Source organism: Lynx canadensis, chromosome A2, assembly GCF_007474595.2.
Source record: "Lynx canadensis isolate LIC74 chromosome A2, mLynCan4.pri.v2, whole genome shotgun sequence".
Classification (NCBI taxonomy): domain Eukaryota; kingdom Metazoa; phylum Chordata; class Mammalia; order Carnivora; family Felidae; genus Lynx; species Lynx canadensis.
Genome location: NC_044304.2, coordinates 28,379,615 through 28,402,972, shown reverse-complemented (window position 1 = coordinate 28,402,972; position 23,358 = coordinate 28,379,615). Strand labels below are relative to the sequence as shown.

Here is a 23,358-nt window from a genome sequence, read left to right as displayed (position 1 = left end):
AAAATAAGATTCTACCAAATGTTACAGCATGGCTTTGTGTGTGTATGTGTTTTTTAAGTATTTGCTAGTATCCATTTTTGTTAAAGAGAGTTGTTTCTTCAACACAGCATCCTAAATTGCAATTGTTCTTGCCTTATTTTGAAATAAGCAGCACATCTTTTAAATGTGTATCCAAGTTTTATTTATTTATTTTACCACTATCACTCTCTCTTGATAACTAGAGAGATGTATAGATACTTACCTTAACCCCAGTGTGTTAGGATTGAGGTAGACTATAAACTTAACTTTATGTTCTAGAAATCTGCTATAGTGGTGTACTCTAGATTAGAACCCTCATAATGTTACCTTCCTTGGATGAGAAGAAAAGGATGAATACTGTGTCTCTCTTGCTTTTCATGGCATGGTTATGTTTTTCATTAACACAGAGAAAAGGAAGTTCATCATTGGTTTCCCTTCATTTCATTTCAGACAAGTGTAGGATTTTTACTAAGCTTGCAAGAAATTATATACAGACTATTTGGGGAAGTAGTGCTATAAATAGTTAAGGTTTCTAGTTATCCATAGTTACCCAGTTCTCTAGCTATTAGTTGGCCTTTTGAGTTTCAGTTTGGGGAGTGAATGCTCAAAGGGTTCAATACCCAGTAGGACAAGAACTTGTAGACTGAAGGGACTTTCTTCTGGTTGCTTTAGAGGGCAAAGTATTTCCCAGACTTGCAGGCTTATTTTGGTTGGGAACACAGAAATGATAATTTTATCTCTGGGTGGCATTTATAAGGAACTATTTATAATGGTAGAAATCTCCCTGTGGATTGTTTTTATTTAATATTCTTCTATTGGATAGATTTGTACCTTGATACTATTTTAAAATAATGAAATGGTTGTTTCATTTTCCTTCAATGAGGCAAAAAAATCCACCTTATAAGGCTTTCTTCCCTGTGGCTGTGGCATCACCTGAATACCTCAAAGCCATGGTTTTAGTTCAGCCCCCAAGTCAGAGAAAATTCTCTCTGACTTCCCTTTTTAGCTGGAGTTTCCCAGTCCTAGCTTACTATCACACTGCCTGGGGAGCTTTTTAACTCCATTCCTACTAGTGTTTGTTTGTTTGTTTGTTCGTTTTTATTTATTTATTTATTTATTTAAAATATGAAATTTATTGTCAAATTGGTTTCCATACAACACCCAGTGCTCATTCCAACAGGTGCCCTCCTCAATACCCATCACCCACTCTCTCCTCCCTCCCACTCCCCATCAACCCTCCGTTTGTGTTTTAAATCATATTTCCTTCCTGCCTGACTCTCTGGGAGCAGAGCCAATACTCAGCCTGGCTTTGGAATGCTTGACCACTGGGCACTCAAATGAAAATCTCTGGTGCCTCTAAGATAGTATTCTGCCCCATAGATTTCTCTAGTCTGGAGATCAGAGTAGTGGGGAACTTAAGTTCTTAGTAGCACCCCTGACAATTTAAAGAGGTGCATCAATGGGGAAACAGGTCTTCCCAGCTGGAATGGACAACTGGGTTATAGCGATGTTCCTCTGCTCTTACACTACCAGACTTCATGGAAATCATTCAGATGACTTAAGCTAATGACTTCTCTAGATATTTAATCCATGTTAATTTGAGTTTTCATTCTTTCAGGTTGTGTGGACGCTCATTTTTTTAAACGTTTGTCTCCTTTGCCTGGCAAGGTAAAAAAGACACATAAAAACTCATTTGATGTCTCTAGATTTTTTAATAGGTTTAAGCAACTTTCTTATTTGCTATTTGAATGTGAAAGACTTCAAATATCAAAAATTTCATATATACCTTGAAAAGAGCTTATGTGTGTCATTGACTGCCTAGTTGATAAAATGACTTTGGTTATGGAGAATGCTCACAGTGTATGAATGAAAACTCCTGATTTGGGTGTTATTTGGGCCAAGCTAGAAGAGAAGGCACATTCTGAATTATTTTTTCTCTGGTGGGAGATCAATACTGTCTAGACATGGTCTCATTATGACTTTGCATTGACTAGGGCAGACTCGGTCAACAGTGGGGCTGAGATTCCTGTAATCCAAGCTGCTGGTGGGATATTTGTGTTGCCCCTTATTACAGAGACCTTCAGATTCACTGGTGTCAACTCTGTGTATCCCAGCATCATCCTGCTCAACTGTAGGGTTATCCTAGAGGACAGCATATGCCAACTCCTGACTTTTTAGAAAGACTCTGAATCCTTGAAGTCTTGGGAGCTGCTCTCTAGGATTTCCTAGCATGCTTGGTGACAGTTGCATAGGGCATGAGAGGAACCTTGGAGCTTTTGAATTCTCTGTGGTTTCTAAAACTTTTAAAACCAGAGATAGTAATACAACTCATATGTAAAGGCCTCAGTCCACTTCTGCAAGCCCAGCTATATTCCCTGTCATACAGACACCTCCACATTAATTTCTGCAAATAATATCTTCATGTATGGAAATGTCACCAGTTTTATATTCAGATTAACTCTCATTTATGAGAAATTTTCATCTATTTGAATATATTTTTAAATTGGGAAGTTTATGACTCCTCTCTTAGGATCAGAACTTAAAAATCATGTCTTTTCTCTGTTAGATATTCAGACTCCTGGCCGTGCTGCTCTGCATGGAATCTTAAATCCTTCATTTGTGGTTATTTGTTGGCATTTTGCAAGAGAGTGAAGCAATGTCTGAGCCAGTAGAGGCCAGAGGTGGCCCAGCCTGACTGGGTTTTCAACAGTGCAATAAATGTTATTTGTCTAGCATCTTTACTTTTAAACTTTGGGAAGGATTATCATAGACATTGAGAAATAATGCTGATTATACAAAGGATTGCTCATGATAAAAGATCTCTTTCTGGAAATTTAAGTGTTCTAGTAGATTAGCATTATTGATCATTCTCTTTCCACATAGTCTACAGATGATCTTAGAATCCTGAAACTATTATTCTTCCTTGTCTAGTGTAATTATCAGAACAAGGAATAATCTAATTAAAAGACAACAAGGATGTGTTCTAATTGTTCTAATAAATTATGTTAATACTCAGTGCATTTAGTAACTTTTCAACAGGAATTTATTTAATGGGTTGACAGCTTGTCCTTTACCGCCACAATCTTAACTTTCATTTCTTCTAAACAAGACCAGTTACAGTAGGATAGTTAACTATACAAAAATCTGTTGGGTCATTAGGAGAATCTAAGGTTCCGTGTAGTATGTATGGATCAAAAAATGGGTTTGGAGTTTTCTAGATAAAATAATGACCCAACACAGAAGAGGGTAGAGTAATGACCAGTAGAGTTTAAAGTAAAAATCTGCAACTGACAGTTTCAATGAAGACAGTGGGCTGGCTTTTCATTTGTTTTTTAATTATCAAATGTAGTGCTGCGTGATAATATGATACTAACTCATGTAATTGTGCTTGCTTAATTTTAGGCATTTTATACAAATCTATTAGACACCATATTGTTTATTACATATATGAAATAGTGCCTTCATTAAAGTAATGTCATGATGAGGCAACAATTCAGGACATCACTTCTGATAGCCCATATGTTTTCTACAGAAGATGCCAGTCTCCCTGCTTATTTGAACATAATTCAGATATAGTTTGTTGTGTAACTGGATGAGAAAGGCCTCAAGGCAGTGTGGAAAAAGATGTCAAGAAGGACCTGGGGAGAAATAAAACACTGTGTAGAGAATGGAGGGAAGCATACAGATAAGTTCTAAATAAATACCGGCTCTCAACATATTTGAGAAAAGCAGATTCCCAGGTTGATTAGGGTTATTCTCCCTTGACATAATAATCTTTTAAATTTAATTAACATGCCTTCAGGTAGGAAGGTATTTTAGTTCTTATCAAGACTAGAAAGGGTTTTCAGAAGGGACATTTTCTCACAAGATAGTAATTTTGTGGGAATAATTTTCCACTTTTGGAAGCCTGATCCATTCAAATTGTCAAGTTCACCAAAGAGTATGGGGCTGGAACATATACAGATCCCAGTTTATACTCATACAGTTAACTTACTTTCGAACAGTAGCCACAGAGGAAAACAAAACAACACACACACCACCATAAAAGAAATGGGAATTAAAAGAAAATTATCTTCGGTGGCAAAGGAATGCAAGCAAATGTCTTCACATTCTGATGTGCATGAGCTAAACAGGTTGACGATGTTTGGTTCCTTGCTCCCTGTCTGTTAATGTTCCAGTTCACTTCTTCATTTTCAATGGGAAACTTTCATATGCTCTTTTTCTGTTCTAAAAAGGTGACATTTCTTTCAAGTCCATCAGGCTTGCAGATTTCTTTCCTTTAAAAGGAGATTGAATGCTATGGAACTCCTAATGCAACTGAAGACCCCTCACCACCAGCTCTGAATTAGATCAACTACCCAGTGTGTCTTCCCTTCCTTGTTTCCAAGGCATGGCCAACGTCTGCCTTTGAGAAGCAGCATGGATGTGGCACTCATTTCTTTTCTCTTCCTCTTTTTTGTTTAACTTTGACAATTTTTTTTATTGTGGAAAAATATAAATAACATAAAATTTTCCATTGTAAGCGTTTTTAATATACAATTCGGTAGCAATAAATATGACTTTTAAAAATGATTTGGACTGAAAAGGAAATAACACTGTGCCCAAATAGGCACTCATGTTGCACATGGAGGTTTTTATTTCTTTTTATTTTTTATTAACAAATTTTTTTTAGTTTTTATTTTTTGAGAGAAGAGAGAGAGTGCAAGTAAGGAGGGGCCAGAGAAAGAGAGAGGAGGGAGACACAGAATCAGAAGCAGGCTCCAGGCTCTGAGCTGTCAGCAACAGAGCCCGACATGGAGTCCTAACCCCAGGAACTGCGAGATCATACCCTGAGCCGAAGTCAGATGCTCAACTGAACCTGAGCACATAGGCAACCCATGCTAGTGGTTTTTAAATTTTATTCTGCTTTTTATTTCTATACGCTTGCTGAAATAATTTTCACTGAAAATGTGATACTAGTTATAATCAGTGATACCCATTTATATGAAACCCAAACAGACTTCCATCTAGATTCTAGAACATAATGTAGATGCTCATAGTGGGGGGAGAGGGGTATGTTGCGGGAAAGGGGTCAACATGATAAATGGTTGTGAGGGATAGGGATATTCTCTCTGAAGGTCCTGTGGACATTTCTGGAGCTCAGAGCGTAATTTTGACATGGTGTACCCAAACCTGATATTTATTTTTCAGCCTTTGGAAATTTTATTTAGTAATAATGCAAAATACATTTGACAAAAACTGACAAAATCTGGAGAATTCAAAGCTACAGGAAAGCTCTGAAACACCTCGCTTAACACGCTCTGCCATCTAGCCATTGACTCCTGCCATGCTCTTCCCTCACCCATTGCAGAGACCCTGAAATCATTCCGCAGGAAGGATGGAGTGTGTTTAAAATGGACTGCAAGAGGCAGCGACTCAGCCGAGTCTTCTAATTTTATTGGCTGTTAACGCTTCCTTCCTACCAGTACAGGAAACTAAGTTTTGATATATAGGAGATAAAGATATGAGTCATTGAAAAGCTACATTTAAAAGTGTGTCCCACTAGCTGTCATTGTTGAATCTATATTCACCAGTTTCATCTATTTTGCAGGTTCTTTGGGGGTATCTGGGATGAAGTTTTAAACTCCTTAGGAGAGGGATGAAGGCCTCCTGCACCCCCCCTTACCTGTGTTTCCATCTTCTCCCTTATGCCTAGAAATGTTCTGTACTTCAGTCTGGCATTACTTCATATCATGTCCCGAACATGCCATGTTCTCTTCTCTAGGGCTTTTGCACAATGCTTCCCCTCTCCTTGGAAACTCCTTTAACTATTGAACCTTTAGAATTCAGCTCACAGATCTCTGAGAAGCTTCTGCTGATTCTCCAAGCAGTACAGCTCACTCTGTGCATCAGCACTGTGACCATTACATACTTGCATTTTTGCACTTAAACACGTAATTATTATTACATGGCTATTCCTCCTGCCAGAATCAGAGTCCTTATAGCCTCGTGATGGTTAACTCAACAGGATCAGTTATTATGTATATATATTTTTAGCTTTTTCTACATGTCTTATTTTGTTTTAATGTTTATTTATTTGAGAGTAGAAGAGAGAGCTCAAGCAGGGGAAGGGCAGAGAGAGAGAGGGAGACAGAGGATCCAAAGCGGCCTCTGTGCTGACAGCAGCCAGCCCTAGTGGGGCTTGAACTCATGAAATGTGAGATCATGACTTGAGCAAAAGTCAGACGCTCATCTGAACTGAGCCACCTAGGCCACCCCTCTACCTGTCTTATTTTTGAATTTCTGCTAAGACTTAGGAACTTAAGGCTTTCAAGTACTGAATGAAAATGATAGTCAACCCAGAGTTAACTCAGCATGCTATAACCAGTGAAAACATCCTTTAGGAATGAAAGGGAAGTCAAGATTTTTTTTCAGATGAAGGAAAAACCAAGAGAATTTGTGACCAACAGAGCTACTCTAAAAGAATGGCTAACAGAAGGAAATTGATTTAAAAAAAATGGATCCTTGGACACAGGAAGGAAGAAAAAACACAGTAAGCAAAAATATTGATAAATACATTAGGCTTACCTTTATTCTTGAAATTTCTAAATTATATTTAAAGATTGAAGCAAAAATTATAGTAGTTTCTGTGTGGATGCAAATGATTGAAATATTTAATAAGGAATTATAAATGGGGAGCATAAAGGGACATAAAGGAGGCCAGGTTCTAATTTATTTAGATGATAACAATGTCCACCCAGTTATTTATATTTATAGTATGAATATATAATACATAGAGCAAAAAAAGTTCTACAAGGAGATGTATTCAAAACAACTTAGGTATATCAAAATAGAATTCCAAAAAAAAAAAACAACAAAAAAAAAAACCAACCAATTCGAATAACCTACCAGAAGGCAGGAAAACAAAAACAGAAACACAAAACCAGAGAGGAAACAGCAACACAAAAATAAAATGCTAGGCTAGGACATAAAATATCAATAATTATATTAAAGTTAAATGGTCTGAATACTCCACTTGTAGCAGACTGGCAGAGTTGTTTAAAAAACACAACCCAACTATATACTGTCTATAAGAAACTCCCTTCAAATATAACCATAGAGGCAGATTAGAAGTAAAAGGAAGGAAGAGATATACCTGTAATACATGTATTAATTAAAAGAAAGTGGGAGCAGCTGTTTCTTCAAAGAAATTAATAAAATTGGCAAACAACTAGGAAGACTGACATAGAAAAAGGACAGAAGACATATAATACCAGTCTCAGAAATGAAACACAATAGACCCTGCACCTATCAAAAGGATAGTAAAGGAATGCTATGAACAATTCTACACACATAAATTTGACAACTTAGAAAAAAATAAATCCCTTTCTCAATCTCACAGTTTACCTAGTATGAAATAGTTTGAATAGTCTTTTAACTATTAAGGAAATTGAAATAATTTTAACTGCCCCTCCCCCCAAAATATATCTCAGGTCCAGATTATTTTGCTGGAGAATTCTACCAAACATTTAAAGACGAATTAGCATCAATTCTACAAAGACTCTTCTAGGAAATAGAAGAAGGTATAGTTCATTTTATGAAGCTACTATTATCTAGATACCAAAGTCAGGCAGAAACAATATAAAAAAGAAAACTATAGATCAATAACCCTTACATTTATAAACCCCCAAATTCTTAACAACATATTAGCAAATAGAATTCATTAAAAAAGTATACATGATAACCATGGGCTCTATTTCAGGGATACAAGGCTGGTTTGACATTAAAAAGCTAATCAATTTAATTAACCACACAAAAGAGGAAAAAAAATCACATGATTTTATCTTGATGCAGAAAAAGGATTTGACGAAATTCAATACTGACATATAATAAAAACTCTCAGAAAAATAGGAATAGAGGGAAACTTCCTCAACTTGATAAAGAACATCTTTTTAAATTGCCCACAGCTAACATTATACTTAATGATGAAAGACTGAATGCTTTTCCCCAAGTCAGGAGGTAAGGCAAGGATGTCTATTTTTGCCAGTCCTTTTCAACAAAGTGCAGGGATTTCTAGTCAATGCAGGAAGGCAATAAAGGAAATAAAAGGCACACAGACAGAAAAGAAGAAAGAAAACCTGCTACTGCTGATGACATGATTTTTACTTGGAAAATCCTAAATGATCTAAAAAAAATAATAAAACCTCTTAAAACTAATATGTGAGTTCAACAGGTTGTAGAATATAAGATACATTTTAAGTATCAGTTGTATTTATGTATACTAGCAATGAACATGTAGACACTATAATTAAGAATACAACTGAGGGGGCTGCCTGGCTGGCTCAGTCACAGGAGCATGCAACTCTTGACTTGAAGTCATGAGTTCAAGCCCCACATTAGGTGCAGGCATTACTTAAAATAAAAAAATTTTTAAAAAAGAATACAATTTATAGTAACTAACAATTATTAAATTCTTAGGTATAAATATAATAAAACACTTACAGAACTTACATACTGAAAATGACCTAATACTAAAGAAAGAAATCAAAGAAAATTGAAATACGTGGAGAAACATACAGTGTTCATGATTTGGAAGTCCCAGCATAGTAAGGATACCAGTTCTCCCCATATTGATAGACAGGTTTGATGCAGTTCCTACCAAAATCACATCATGATTTTTTTTTTTTTTTTTTAATTTTTTTTTCAACGTTTTTTATTTATTTTTGGGACAGAGAGAGACAGAGCATGAACGGGGGAGGGGCAGAGAGAGAGGGAGACACAGAATCGGAAACAGGCTCCAGGCTCCGAGCCATCAGCCCAGAGCCTGACGCGGGGCTCGAACTCACGGACCGCGAGATCGTGACCTGGCTGAAGTCGGACGCTTAACCGACTGCGCCACCCAGGCGCCCCACATCATGATTTTTTTTAAATGTAGACAAGATTATTCTAAAATTTATATGGAGACAAAGGAACAATATTGGAGAAGAAGAATAGCATGGGAGGAATAGTCTACCCAATTTCAAAGCTTATAGGACAGCTGCTATGTGGCTATTCATGGAGTGCTATGCACATACATCACTAGATCAGGGTAGGGAACCCCAAAAATATATCTAAATGAATGTGCCCAACTGATTTTTGACAAATGTGCAATTTCCCTCAATGGAGAAGAGAGAACCTTTTCAATAAATGACCCTAGAGCAGTTGGCAAAAAATGGGCCTAAAACGAAATCTCATACCTTATATAAAAATTAACTCAAAATGTATCATGGACTAAATATAGAAACAAAATCCCATAAAACTGTAACAGAAGAAAATGTAAGAGAAAATCTTTGGGATCTAGGGCTAGGCAAAGAGCTGTTAGACTTGACACAAAACACAATACACGAAAGGGAAACAAATGACATATTGGACTTCATTAGAATTAATACTTTTTCTCTGTTAAAGACACTGTTAAGAGAATGAAAAGACGAGTTACAGACTGGGAAAAAATATTTGCAAACCACATTTCTGACAAAGCACTAGTGTCCAGAATACTCAGAGACCTTTCAAACTTAACAGTATAAAAACAAACTATCCAATGAAAAAATGAGCAAAAGCCCTAGGCATTTCACTGAAGAGGTTATACAGACAGCAACTAAGCACATTAAAAGATGTTCAACATTATTAACCATCTGGGAAATGCCCATTAGAACCATAATGATATATCGCCATATACTTATTCAGCATCCTCACCAGCACTTGGTGTTACCATTATTTTTTTTTTTATTTTAGCTATTCTGATAAGTGTATAGTTATTGTTTTTTTTTTTTTTTATTTTAGCCATTCTGATAAGTGTATAGTGCTAATGATAACACCAAGTGCTGGTGAGGATGCAGAGAAACTGGATTACTCATGTATTACTGGTGGGAAATAGAACGGAAAATGGTTTGGCAGTTTCTTACAAAACCAAACATACACTTCCCATACTCTTGGGCACTTATCCCAAGGAGATGAAAATTTACGTTCACACAAAAACCTGTACACAAATGTTCATGACAGCTTTATTTGTAATAGCCCAAAACTGGAAACATCCCAGACATCCTTTATTGGGTAGAGCTGAGGACAGGGGTTTGATGGTGAAAACAGGGGTATGCCACGAAAGTCCCCAAAATGGGGCTCTCACTCTTTCCAACTTAGATCCTGGATTCATAGGCAGCCAGGTTTATAAAACTGAGGCAGGGGATTGGAAGACATTTTTCTGGGGAATTTGACCTGCCCAAGGAAGCAGACCTAGAAATACCGATGACCAGGGCATGCTTCAAGTCAATCACGCCAGGCCTGTGTCGTTCAATATGGTCGCCACTAGCAACATGTGACTTCTGGGCATTGAAATGTGGTTAGTCTGATTTGAGATGGGCTGTAAATGTAAACCACACTCAGAATTTTGAATACTTCATATTAAAAAATGTAAAGTATCTTGTTAATTTTTATTACATGCTGAAATAATATTTTTACATATTGGGTTAAATAAAATCTATTATTAAAATAATTTAAAAATGAATAAGGGACTGAATTTTTCTGAAAGCAGGAAAAACTTGTATGGAACCGCTGTGTTTTTATTAGGAAACCTAAAGCAACATGGTATTAAAACGAAGGAAGCAATCAGCCAGGAGACTAAGAAAAAAGAAAGTCCTAGTCATACGTATATGATCTACGCAATTTATTTCTCTCTAGCTGGTTCCTGCTGAAGTTGCTGAAGCCAGAAGTAGGCAGGCCTTCTGGACACACATATGGATTGTTTTGTCCTCCTGAGTTTATCTGAAAGTCTGGATGAGACTGATAGACTTTAGGAAATAACCAAGGTCCTCCATGTTACAGATCCATGGAGTGTGTCCAATGTACGTGGTTCGTTGAGTGAGTCAGTCTATTTGGATTGGAATCCTAGATATGCAATTTAATAAGTCTGTGATTTAAGCCAAGAGACTTTCTTTGCCTCTGTTTCCTCATCTGTGGAATGGGACTAAAAATAAATAATAGTATTTTTAAAGTCATTGTAAAGATTGCATGATTTAATGTGTGAAAAATGCTTAGTGCCTGACACATAGCAGGCATTGTGTAAAGGCTATCTTTATTATTGCTGTGGACTAGTGGCTCTCGTATCATCTCTAATCCTTAAGCTGGTCTGTAAGGGAGTAGTGTTATCTGAGAATCAAGGCCATGAAGTCACTTCAAAGCCTGAGCTTTTTCTATTCTCCATCCTAACTTGACTCAGAATAATAGCACCTCAGAAGCCTTTTAGATAATTCTAAGAGATTATTGAACCTGTCTGCCCAGTGGATGGTTGAGGGCTGGACTCTGGGGTTGGGGAATCTTGTGTTTGAATCCTGACTCCACCACTCAGAGCAGTCAGGTGGCACTGGACAAGCCACTCAACCCCCTTCTCCAGCCAGGTCGAGGGTGAGTTTCTCCCTCATGGGTTGTTACCAGGATTACATTGGATAATGCGTGGAAAGCCCTTGGCATACTAAGTGCAGTGTAATTGTTAATTTTTTATGATGTGGTTTTTATTACAAATAGGATCTAACTCTCAGAGCTAGTTAAGTGGTAGAACTACAACTGAAAGTCTGGAAGGCCTTTTTCTTCAGTGCTCTCTCTTCTCTACTTTGCTATCTAATTGGTTAGTTTTCATTCATCCTTTTAGAGTCTACATTTATAAAGTCAGAGTTGTTAGTGAGGATTTTATAAGAACACTTTCCAAGAGTTTTTTTGAACTGCCAGATCCAGAGATTTACGATGTAGCTTGGTGCTGAAGTAATTGGCTCTCTTAGTCTTGCATTCTAAGAAGTTCTTCCAGTGTAAGGTTGAGAACCACCAGAGGAACTCTCACATTTTGGTAATTGCTTTAAGGAATAACTTACCTCTTAAAAACATACGTTACTCAGCTGCAACTCCTTCCTTCCCTCACCGCGCCGTTTTGAAAAATCTCATTATAGATCTTCACAATCTCGTTTTCTGAGTTTCCCCTTTGAACTAGTTCCTCAAGCACCATCCCTTAATATTCTCTTCTTTTCAGTTTATCAACTAGTTGGGGCAGGGATGTACTGGTGAGCACTGAAGTGTTTCTTTGGAATACAGAAATGATTTAATCTTAGGAGGATGCAGAAATGATTTAATTTTCCACCTGTCAACGAATAGAAGCATTATGAAACTGGTATTTGCCAGGTACTTGAAGCAAACTGTATATGATTTACTGCTGTTACATCATGTCAACAGCCAGTTCGTGGTTGGAGATGAATTCAGAAAGCCTCATTAATATGTTGAGCTAATGACAAGGATGGAATGTTGTAGTATCTCCTTAAATGTAATTTTGCGTGTGTGTGTGTGTGTGTGTGAGAGAGAGAGAGAGAGAGAGAGACAGAGAGACAGAGAGAGAGAGAGAGAGAGAGAGACAGAGAGACAGAGAGAGAGAATCAGATCGATTTGGCCATGAACAAGTCAGAAGTCTACAGTACTCTAATCGCTAATAGGTGTCTTCTAAACTTCTTTTAAATTTGTACCCTTCTTCCTGGCGGTTAACCACATAGATTATTACTACAGTTTCATTTCCCCAATTTGGAGTTTTGATATAAAAAAGACCACCAGATCTTTTCCAAAATAACTGAGAAAACATCAGGAAATAGAATTGCAAATATATTATAATTTTGTCATAAAGAAACTAAACATTTTCCCCCATTATTTAGAGAACCGTGACATTTCTCTTGTTTTGGCTAGCATGCAAGTAAGAAAGAGAAACATTCTGTTGTGAGGACCTCATTCTCTTAAATATATCACCAAGGATATCTTCGAGTTCTCTTACCAGTTTCTTCTTGTGGTCTCAACAGTTGTTCTTAGCGATAATCATGCTAAACGTTTTAGCTACTTTTTGAGCTCTCCCTCTCAAACTGGAGATAAGGGAGAAATAAGTGAATATCACTCCTCCTACCCTCCGAACCGAATCCAAGTTGATCTAGGAAAGGTTTGTATTCTTCATTTATCCATTCAGCAATGAGATGGTATTTTATGCAGGATCTATTTTAGGCACCATGAAAATTTCAAAAGGTGCTTTGGACAGTTCCCAGACCTCAAGAAACTTGCCCTTATGTTCCTCTTTTACTTTCCTTTCCTTTTCCCCTTTGACCAACTCCCCCTAAAATTTGAAACTGTCTACTAAACTGAAGGTAGTGTGCAAGCAATTGAACAGTTACCTGTAAAACATAAATGTCACCATCTTTACTACGAAGTGAAGTTGGTAGGTCCTTGGAACAAACTAAATTTGGTTGTAAGTTTCCTGGCCCCTAAGGCGGAAAAAAGGGAACTATTTGCCATATGTAACATACCTTGTCTGACCAGACAAAGCATTACAGTTTTTCCACATGGAATCTCTTTGGGATTAAAGCTAAAGGTAGAATTCTTGATTGCAAATGCTGATTTGAGAGCATTTGTTAAACAAAGGAATAAGTACTGGGAGGTGAGGCAGAGAACATGGACCATATCTGCTTTGCTTACTCTTGTATCCCAGGGCTCAGCACAGGGCCTGGCTCATGAGGGGTATTTGGTACCTAGTTGTTTATTAAATTGAACTATTCAATGCAGAGTTCTGCATTAACTTTTTTATTTTTATTTTTTTTAAGAGAGAGAGAGAGAGAGAATGCTAGTGGGGGAAAGGAGCAGAGAGAGAGAGAGAGAGAGAGAGAATCTTAAGCAGGCTCTACACTCAGCCTAACTCAGGGGCGGGGCAGAGCCCAACTCTGGGCTCAATCACATGACCTGACCTGAAATCAAGAGTCAGACACTCAAGCAACTGAACCACCCAGGCGCCCCTGCACCAACTTTTTTTTTTTTTTAAACGTTTATTTATTTTTGAGACAGAGAGAGACAGAGCATGAATGGGGGAGGGTCAGAGAGAGAGAGACACAGAATCTGAAACAGGCTCCAGGCTCTGAGCTGTCAGCACAGAGCCCGATGCGGGGCTCGAACTCACAGAGCACGAGATCATGACCTGAGCCGAAGTTGGCTGCTTAACCGACTGAGCCACCCAGGCGCCCCAGCAACTTTTAATAATGAAGATGCATTATGTACTCTGTCTTTGAATGTTGTGTTCTCTCTCCCTAGAATGCTGTCCTTCCAGAACTTACTTACCTCCTTCTCATTCTGCAAGTCTCACAGTTAAGTCAACCCCTTTTGCTTTAGCAACTCTTAGAATGATCTACTCCTTTCCTTTAGAGCTGTTGGCTCAACTAGAAAAGATAGGCTTCCTGGTGGTCTTTGGCTTGTGTGAAGCTCCCCTCACAGCCTCCAGGAGTCATAGGTACGGCTTGATTTTGATCACGTTGGTACCCCAGACCATAGCATAGTGCTTAACACTTATTAGATACTCAGTAAATTCTTAAAGTGAATATAAGTTAAAAATTCCTTGTGCTTCTAATGAACTTTGAATGCAAATGAGGATAATGTATGAAAATGTAGATCAGTTTAATGTAAGAATAATGATGACAATGATGATGAGTAAAATACAAGTAATGATAACTACTCTACTGAATTCTAACCATGCCCAGGTCCTTTACATAAATTGTCCCCCTCATAACTCTATGAGGAAGGCAAAATTATTATCCCCATTCTTACCATTGTGGAGAATGAGCTTGAAGGCTGAGAACTTGGATAGAGTGCATATTTGATTGGTAAAGCCCAGGATTCAAACACTCTTACCCACTATGCAAAATCGTCTCCCTGTGCTATTTTGCTAAAGCTCCCTCAGGTTAATGACCTGGAAGCACAAAGCGATGGTGTCCTCATGTGTCTTGAATAGTGGGTGGTAAGTTACTTTGTGACAACCCAAAGTAGCAATCTGCAACCCCCCCCCCCCCGGCCCACCCCATTTCATTGTGAGGTTTCAGCTGTGTTTCTAGAAGGGAACAGACACTGTAGAACCAGAGGCTGTATGATTCTTTCTTTTGTTCTCACAGGATTGGTGTAGGATGTTTGTTTTACCCACCCTCTGTGGTGTGCAGCCCCCTTGCTGAATGCCCTTTGCTGCGGTTCCATTTGGAAGGGGTTATCACATATTTCATTTGTTGGTTTGAAAACCCAATGTTTAATGCAGTGCAGCGTGGCCACGTTATTATAAGTCGTTAGACAAATGAAATGATTCAGTGTAGTAGCTCTGAAAAGTCTAATTTCCATGTGCGGAATCATGTTTACTTACCATCACCCAAATTCAAAGGCAGAAAAATAGCACGTTTACATTGGTAACTTATTCATAACTTTCCCTTTCTACCTTGTTTGTTTGTTTTAAATTCCAACCCCGCCTGTAGGATAACACAAAAAAGGATACTATTTAAATATTAGGACCTTGATGGGGTGAAGCTATTGAGGTAAGTGGCGGCACTGTATTAGTGCTGTCTTCCTCTCGGTCCGTTCGGTACAGATGTGGGGATTGCAGCTTTTCCTTTCAGTGTTTGGCTAACTGCTTCTTCAGGCCTTAAGGTCTCTCAAGTAAGTGTACATAGAAGGCATTTTTAAATACACAGTATTGAACCAGGAGGAAGTACCATCCTTTGGGGCTTTCACGATTATGAAACTGTTCTGCAGCTTTCTCTCTCCACGGATCTCTCCCACTCGGAGAGAAGCAAAATTCTAGCTTCTTTAAAGAATGACCTCCCTTGTCTTAAGGAGGATCTTTTGGTTATTAGCAGCAAAAAACTGTCTTTAAAGCTAACTCTAACTCTTTTTTTCAAGCTCGAATCCATTCTGGAGGGGGAAGAATCTGAACATAGAACATAGACGGTTAATGGCAGACTTGCTTCACAGAGAAATATGAAAAGCAAAACTGCTAAGTCTGCTGAGAACTACTCAAGTATATTGTTCCCTTGATTCTAGAAAATTACAATGAGCCTTTGAGAAAGGTGAAAAGATGTCCATGGCGTGCTCTCAGTTTACTTGTCTGTAATGCATGTTTTCCTTTCTCCCCTGTGTTCCAGAGGTGATGGTCTGTGCTGAAGATAATGGCTTACCTGACGGTCTGTGCTGTTCCCCTGGAGAGCTCTGTGTCTTTTGCAAATGACAGATGGTTCCCTCTGCTGGTGACCTTAAAGTCAGCCCCTCCAAGCTGAGCACTAACCTGGGAGGAATCCCCATCAGTCTCACTGATTATTAAAACATAGTTCTTGAGTTTTATCCTGTAACAATCAGCCATCTGTGACACGGTTTACGTGCACTTTAGAACTGGTTGACAGGGTTCCTTCCCTTTCTTCCCTTTCTCCCTCCTTACTTCCTCTTCTGTCTCTTCTGTCTTGTGTCTCCCTTCTCCTCTCCCCCTCCCTCCTCTCCCTTATTTATTTTGAGAAAATTTAAAAATACAGCAACCACAAATGTAGCGTAATAACATCTATAATCCCACTATCAGAAAAGGAGCATCCATTTCTGTTTAGTCATTATTGATACTGTTTGTTTGTTGTTAAGGAAATCATTGAAGAAATTAAATTCCCTCTTAACTAGCATATTCTGTTTTTCCTCCCCTTTCTATGGTGCAAAATTCCCTACCACAGATTTGGGATGTGTTTAACCAGTTGTTGTTTTTATACATATATACATGTATCATCACCAAAACATTACTATTGTGTTTGCATGTTAAAATTTTCCTTCTCGTTGGTTTTTGTTCACATGACATCATTTATAAAATTATCTGCATTGATGCTATAACCATTGATTCTTTTTACAGGCTGCAATAATACTCCATCTTATAAATTATTATTTAACCTATTTTCCCATTTCAGGGCTATTTTCGGTCATTTCCACGTTTCACTGATACTTAAAAAAAAAAAAAAAAAGGAAACAACCACTGCAGTACTCTTTTAGTATATATCTCCTTGTGCATATGTTCTTGGCCCAGTATACCTGGCAAGAAGATCACTAATGCCATCGGATATGTGTAGTATCGCTTTTTGATAACATGTGATAAAATTGCTCACTAGAATGATATACCAACTCTTGGTTCTGCCAGAAGTAAGCTAGAACAATGAAGTATTTTTTCCTGTATTTTGGACAACACTGAATTTTGTCAATCTTTTTCATGTTTTCTGCTTTGATAGAATACAAATAGAATCCTACCTATTATTTTATTTTGTATTTTCTTCTAGTGAGCCTAAGCTGCTTTTTTAAATATTCATTGTCCATTGAGATTTCTTCTTTCAACTACTAGTTTTTTTCTATTTGCTTGTTCATTTTTTCTTGATTTTAGGAGTTCCTTATATATTCTGATGATTTATTCTATCTGTTATATATATTGCCGATATCTCCAGCTGGTCTGGCACTTGAGAAGACCATCTCTCCAGGTGATTGGTACAGTTAAATTGTTATGGTTTCTAATTTAATTCTAAGAATTATCAAAAAGTCAGGCATCTTTCTCTACTTCTAGCCCATTGCAGATCCTTTTGGATCTACTTTCAAAATATGCAATAGAGAATGATCACTTCTCCCTATCTCCTGTTCTCCCTGACCAGCATCTTTATCCACCAGGATTGCTGTGGGACCCCACCCACAGCAGTGTCTCTTTAGTTTATTCTCAAAGAGCCTGAGAGATTTTACTAAACTGAAGTGACATCTTATTCCATCTGTGCTCAGAATTGCCCACTGGCTTTCCACCTTGGTGTGAGTAAATGTCCAAGTCCTTGTAATGGCCCAGAAAGTCTGGTACCATCCAGCTCCCTGCCAAGGCTCTGACCTCGTCTCCTACCACTCTCCCCTCACTGCTCCAGCCATATTGGCTTTCGTGCTGTTCTTCTAGAATAGTAAGCATTCTCCTCCCTTGGACCTCTGCGTTTTCTGCTCCCAGTGCCTAGAACTTTCCTTACCCAGAAGCATCTTCCCGCTGACCTCACTCAGGTCTTTGCCGGAATGTTACCATCTCTGTGAGCTCTTTCCTGATTTCTTTGCCTAAAAATGCAAAAATGTCCCCGTACTCACTGTATTAATTTCCTGGGGTTGCCATGACAAAATACCACAAACTGAGCCACTTAAGATAACAGAAATCTATTGTCTCACCATTTTGGAGGCTACAAGTCTGAAACTGAAGTATCATGAGGGCCATCCTTCCTCTGAAACCAGCAAGGGAATCCTTCTTTGCTTCTTCTTGGCTTCTGGAACATGGCTAGCTATGCTTAGCATTGCCTGGCTTGTAGCTGCATCACTACCCACCCTGCTCTTGTCATCACACGGTGTCCTCCCTGTGTGGTATCTATCTTCACATGGTCATCCTCTTCTGGGGACACTAGTCTTACTGGAGGAGGGTGTGTCCTCCTCCAGTATGACCTCATCTTAACTAATTATATCTGCTATGACCCTATTTCCAAATCAGATCACACTCTTAGGTATTAGGGGTTAGAACTTCAACATATCTTTTTGGGGGACATAGGCCATAATATAACCATAAGACTCATCATCTCCTTTCCACTTTGTGTTTCTCAGGAACACAAAGCACTATTTAACCAACTGTGTAGTTTACATTTTTGTTTTGTCTGTCATCTGTCTCCCACCAGAATGTAGGCATCATGAAGGCAGGATTTGGGGTTGCTATGTTCACTGCTATAGAGAACAGTGCCTGACATCTTAGTAGGACTCGACAAATGTTTATTGAATGAATGGTTGTCTGTGTTTAATTATTGTATCAAGCAGAGCATGTGGCATGATATGGACCATAACCGTTAGATAAAGAAAGGAAAATAATTAAATAAAATCTTAGGAAATGTATAAGTGTTTGTAATTGTGATACTTTTATTTCAAAGAAGGTCATGTGAAGGAATACCATGAGTAGAGGTCAGAGCAGAGAGGGGCCAGCCAGCTGGAGGATCAGTATATTGTCATTGAGTGATTTATGGGCAATGGGGTCTCTCTGGCCTCATTGTCACTTCTCTGCTTCAGAGTTATTCCGTGAAGCAAGGTGGGGCACAGGCTTGTTGCCTGAATACTCAACATGTGCCAGAAACTGTGCTTGGTGCTTTATCTTCATTTAAAAAAAAATCATCCTTTTGGTAAATATACCCCTCAGATATTATTATACCCATTTGACAGAGGTGGAAAGTGAGGCTCAATGAAGTTGAGCAGCTGTATCCAGCACACAGAGATAGTACATGCATTACTAGGATTCAAACTCAGGACCAAAAAACCGTGTTCCTCCCATTGTGAGATTCCCTCAGAGTCTTGTGGACACTAAAGTTTCAAGGAACTAGAGTAAACTGACCCACAAAATACTCTTCAGACAGATGATACGGCACAGACCACCGTAAAACCAGAGAGGTACTCTTCCTACCAGACTTGTGGGTCAGCCTCATCCTTTTGCAAAATGGAAAACCCCAGTGCTGGGATTGGCCAGCTCTTGAGGAGGCTCATACTATGCATCCAGAACAGCCCAGGACTAGAAACAAGAAGCTGGAGTATCAGGACACCATTTTGCCACTTCCTTTACGTGGTCTTGTGTGAGTCACTTGAGCTGCCCCTCAGCCACAGTCTCTCTTGTGCAGAATAATGATAACACCTGCAGAAATCACATGGGTGCCTTTGTTCTGGCCTTTTAACAATAACAATGCAGTCATGCTAGCTGGTATTCTTGGCGAATGTCCACAGTGAAGTTGTGCCTAGAGGCCAGCCATCCAGATCACTGCTGAAAAGATCATCTGATTTTTTTTGTTCCCGGTGAAGGTATCTCAGGACCACCTGCCTGCCTAGACCCCCTATAAAAGCTCTGTGCATTCTGCCACACAGCATTCTAAAGAGATAACAGTAGTTGGAGAGGTAGTATTTACTTAATTTTAAGTGTTTTCATGGAGTTTGATATAATTGACCTGCTATGGGCACATCCTTAAAATAGTAGTCACATTCTTAAGTACATATAAAACAGAACTTTTAAAATGGTGACATTTCTGGCTTCATTTCCCTTGGAGAATTTACCCTTTCTCAAATTCTATTTGTAGCTGCCATTTTAAAATTGGGGTATAAATATTATGTCAGTTAAATAAAGGAGTGATGACTTCCTTTTTGAAGAAAGCAATACTTTTCCTTTCCATGAAATGCAGCTTAACTGTTAACTGATTGACCATGCCATTATAGGATTCTCCCCCCACAATTACACACATTAATAAATTTTTTTATGTATGAAAAGTAAGGTTAAACAGCTACAAAATCAAGTTGTTATGCTTTGCATAGCTTTGAGAATGATCGTGGAATGGAAACGAAATTCATGCAGCAGGCGGATACTTCTGAGGCGGAACATGTCCTCTAAAATGGCATGGGATCATTCTTGGTCAGAGGGAGCAGTGTGGGATAAATCTTAGAAAAAGCCTTCAAGATGGGCAGAAGAGTCCTTGTCTTTCTATGTCTTTGAATAGTTTCACTGGAAAAGGTAAATATAACAGCATAAAGGAAGAGAAACGTGCTAATTGGTTAAAATTTCCCAACCTGTTGTCAGTGGACTGTGTTCATTGAACCCCTGCCTACAACTCCTGTTCACACTCCTCTCTTTTTCTAGCACCACCTCTCATTTTTATTCCCTGCAGTTACCCCATTCTGAGGTCTCAGCAAACAATTTAGCATGTGTAATAAATGTAATACTGAATTGCCCTCATGTTCCAGAACACAAAGATACTGTACTCCTTTTCTTGCTTCTAGTCAAGACCCAGTCTCCTATTTTCCTTTTATATTATCTGTCCACTTCCCTCTGGCCCTCCCCCTCCTTTCTCTCTGATTCCACAGTCACTTGAAACTCATAGGTTTATGCAAATTTTACACTTTAGAGATTGCCTCTATCATTTGTAGGACTGTGAGACGTTGCCACAGTCTTCTAGAAGTGCTCACCAGATGCAGATTGTGGTAGGACGAGGCAGGCATCTTCACTTCTTAATGTGCCTGCTTCTCTCCAGTGGTCACCCTCCTGTCTAGAAAGTTTACCTGGAAAACAAAGGAGGTTTAAGGAAAATAAATGAAATGAAGTGAGGTGCTGGTGTTACATGCCTCTTACTATGAATCTTTGTATGGAATTATTTGAAAAAAATTTTTTTAATGTTTATTTATTTTTGAAGGAGAGAGAGACAGAGTGTGAGTGGGGAGGAGGGCAGAGAGAGGAGATACAGAATCCGAAGCAGGCTCAGGCCCTGAGCTGTCAGCACAGAGCCCGACACAGGCTCAAACTAACAAACTGCGAGATCATGACCTGATTTGAAGTTGGAGCCTTAAACCGACTGAGCCACCCAGGTGGCCCCTTTGTATGGGATTATTTGATCCTTGTGTTATTGTTCCAGTTTGTGTTTAAAAGCCCTAGAACAAGACTCTTTTTGACAGGAAAGTTGCCAGTATGAATTATATGTATCTGAACGTGGGTCATTTTAATTTCAGTAATTGCTAGAAAGAAGAATTATAACTTCTTTTTGTTTATAACTTCTAGAACTTCAAGTTTTAGAATCTTCACTTCTCTTTGTTTGGAAGGAGTTCTGTTTCCTTCCCTAAGAGTAAAGGGCCTGTGTTTCATGACTCCAAATATCCTCTTTGTTTTTTCTCTTCTTTATGAGGATTCAGATTTCTATTTGCGGTGTGATCTCCATTAACTCACTTAACCTCTCTGGTTTCTTCCTCCATAGGATGAGGTTAATTATAGGAACTACCTCAGAGAATGGTTATGAAGGATGAGATGGCAAATTATGTAAAATGATTGGCAAGGTGCCTTGCCTACAGAGGCTCTCAAGAAATTATGAGGATTATTACCAGAAGAAAATGTGTGCTTACCAACACTACATTGGTGTTTAAGGATAATATTTTCAATATTCTATTACTCTTAGGGTGTTACCTATTACAGTTTTCAATGAAGGATATAGAAATACCCGAGACCCAAAACATAAGGTAGAATAAATAGTGTGGCAAAGTACCATGCAGATAATCTTTGGTAGTCATGCACCTGTACAAGCCTCACTGCTTTGAGATTAAATGCTGCCAGCCTACGAGCCAGCAGACCTGACTGATGTTTTATCATTTTATCATTTCACTTAATGCTGTGCTTTTATTCCAAATCTTCTTATGTACTTGGCAAGATGATCAAGGAAGCTCTGAGTCTGACTTATGTTTCTACTTAAAACCAATGAGATAATGAGTAGAGGTTAAGTGTTTTGAGGAGAGAAATTCAGAAATGCGAAGGAATATCTTCTAATTGGTTTTACTTGTTTCCACTTCCAGTATGGCTAAGTAAGTTTTATTGAATCTGACATTCTCACAGATAGCAACTATAATATATGGGAGAAAAAATTACCTGAAGGCTCTAGAGAGTGAAAACAAACAGACAGATTCTGGAGGGGAATTGGGATTCAAAACTTAGAAGCATGGACAGTACAGAGTAAGTTCCCCATTTTACAACTTTTAGAGGGAGGACATGATGAAGTTAATGCCATTTGGGATAGCTAATTCCAATAGAAAAAACACTCTTTTCAGTATGAAGACCCAACAAACAGAGTTCAGGGCAACCATAGCTACTGGAAAAGAGAGTCTTGGAAAGGAGAGAGACAAACAGGGGAACTCTCAGTTCTGTGTATAAACACCACGTGAATTTTTTTTTAATTGTATTTTTAATGTTTATTTATTTTTGAGAGAGAGACAGGGTGCGCGAGCAGGGGAGGGACAGAGAGAGAGGGAGACACAGAATCTGAAGCAGGCTCCAGGCTCTGAGCTGTCAGCAGAGAGCCCGATGTGGGGCTTGAACTCACAAACTGTGAGATCATGGCCTGAGCTGAAGTCAGACACTTAACCCACTGAGCCACCCAGGTGCCCCATCACCACGCGAATTTTTAACTGATCTCTGAACCATGCATACGTGGAACAGACACAGCTAACAAAGAACTGAACTGAGATTTGAGTTGCCACCCAAGGGATAGTTTTCAATTTGAGTATAACCAAATTAATTGCCTGCTATAACAAATAAATCGAGGCTCTTCAAAGAACTCTTAACAGATTTCAGTCTTCACACCATCACATTCACATTCATACGCTCACAGATACAACCCCAATTATATGACACATGACAAAATCAAGAAATGTGACTCCCTTCTGAAGAGAAAAGGCAGTCATCTGAGATAACGCCAAGATGACCCAGATATGGGAATTAGCAAAGATTTTAAAGCAGCCATTAAAACTGTACTCACTGAAGGACAGAAAAATATACTCACAATGGATAAGGACACAGTAAATACAAACTACAAAAAAGAATTAAGTGGAAATTCTAGAAGTGAAAAATACAATATTGGGAACAAAAATTCACTGGGTGTGCTTACATTCATTGGAAATAACAGAAGATGTCCCTGAACCTTATGATAA

General features: G+C 38.5%; 1 protein-coding gene across 2 annotated transcripts in view; it reads left to right on the top strand.

Moving 5' to 3' along the window:
- The window catches only part of FHIT (fragile histidine triad diadenosine triphosphatase), a 1,435,036-nt gene that overhangs the window by 373,419 nt on the left and 1,038,259 nt on the right, over positions 1-23,358 (top strand). The window contains exon 1 of one of the 2 annotated variants that reach the window (XM_030307139.2): positions 1,632-1,686. The exons of the other annotated variant lie outside the window; for it this stretch is intronic. The gene's annotated coding sequence lies outside the window, so the exon portion shown is untranslated. Of the gene's footprint in view, positions 1-1,631; positions 1,687-23,358 lie in introns of those variants that run through there. 2 annotated transcript variants of the gene reach the window in all.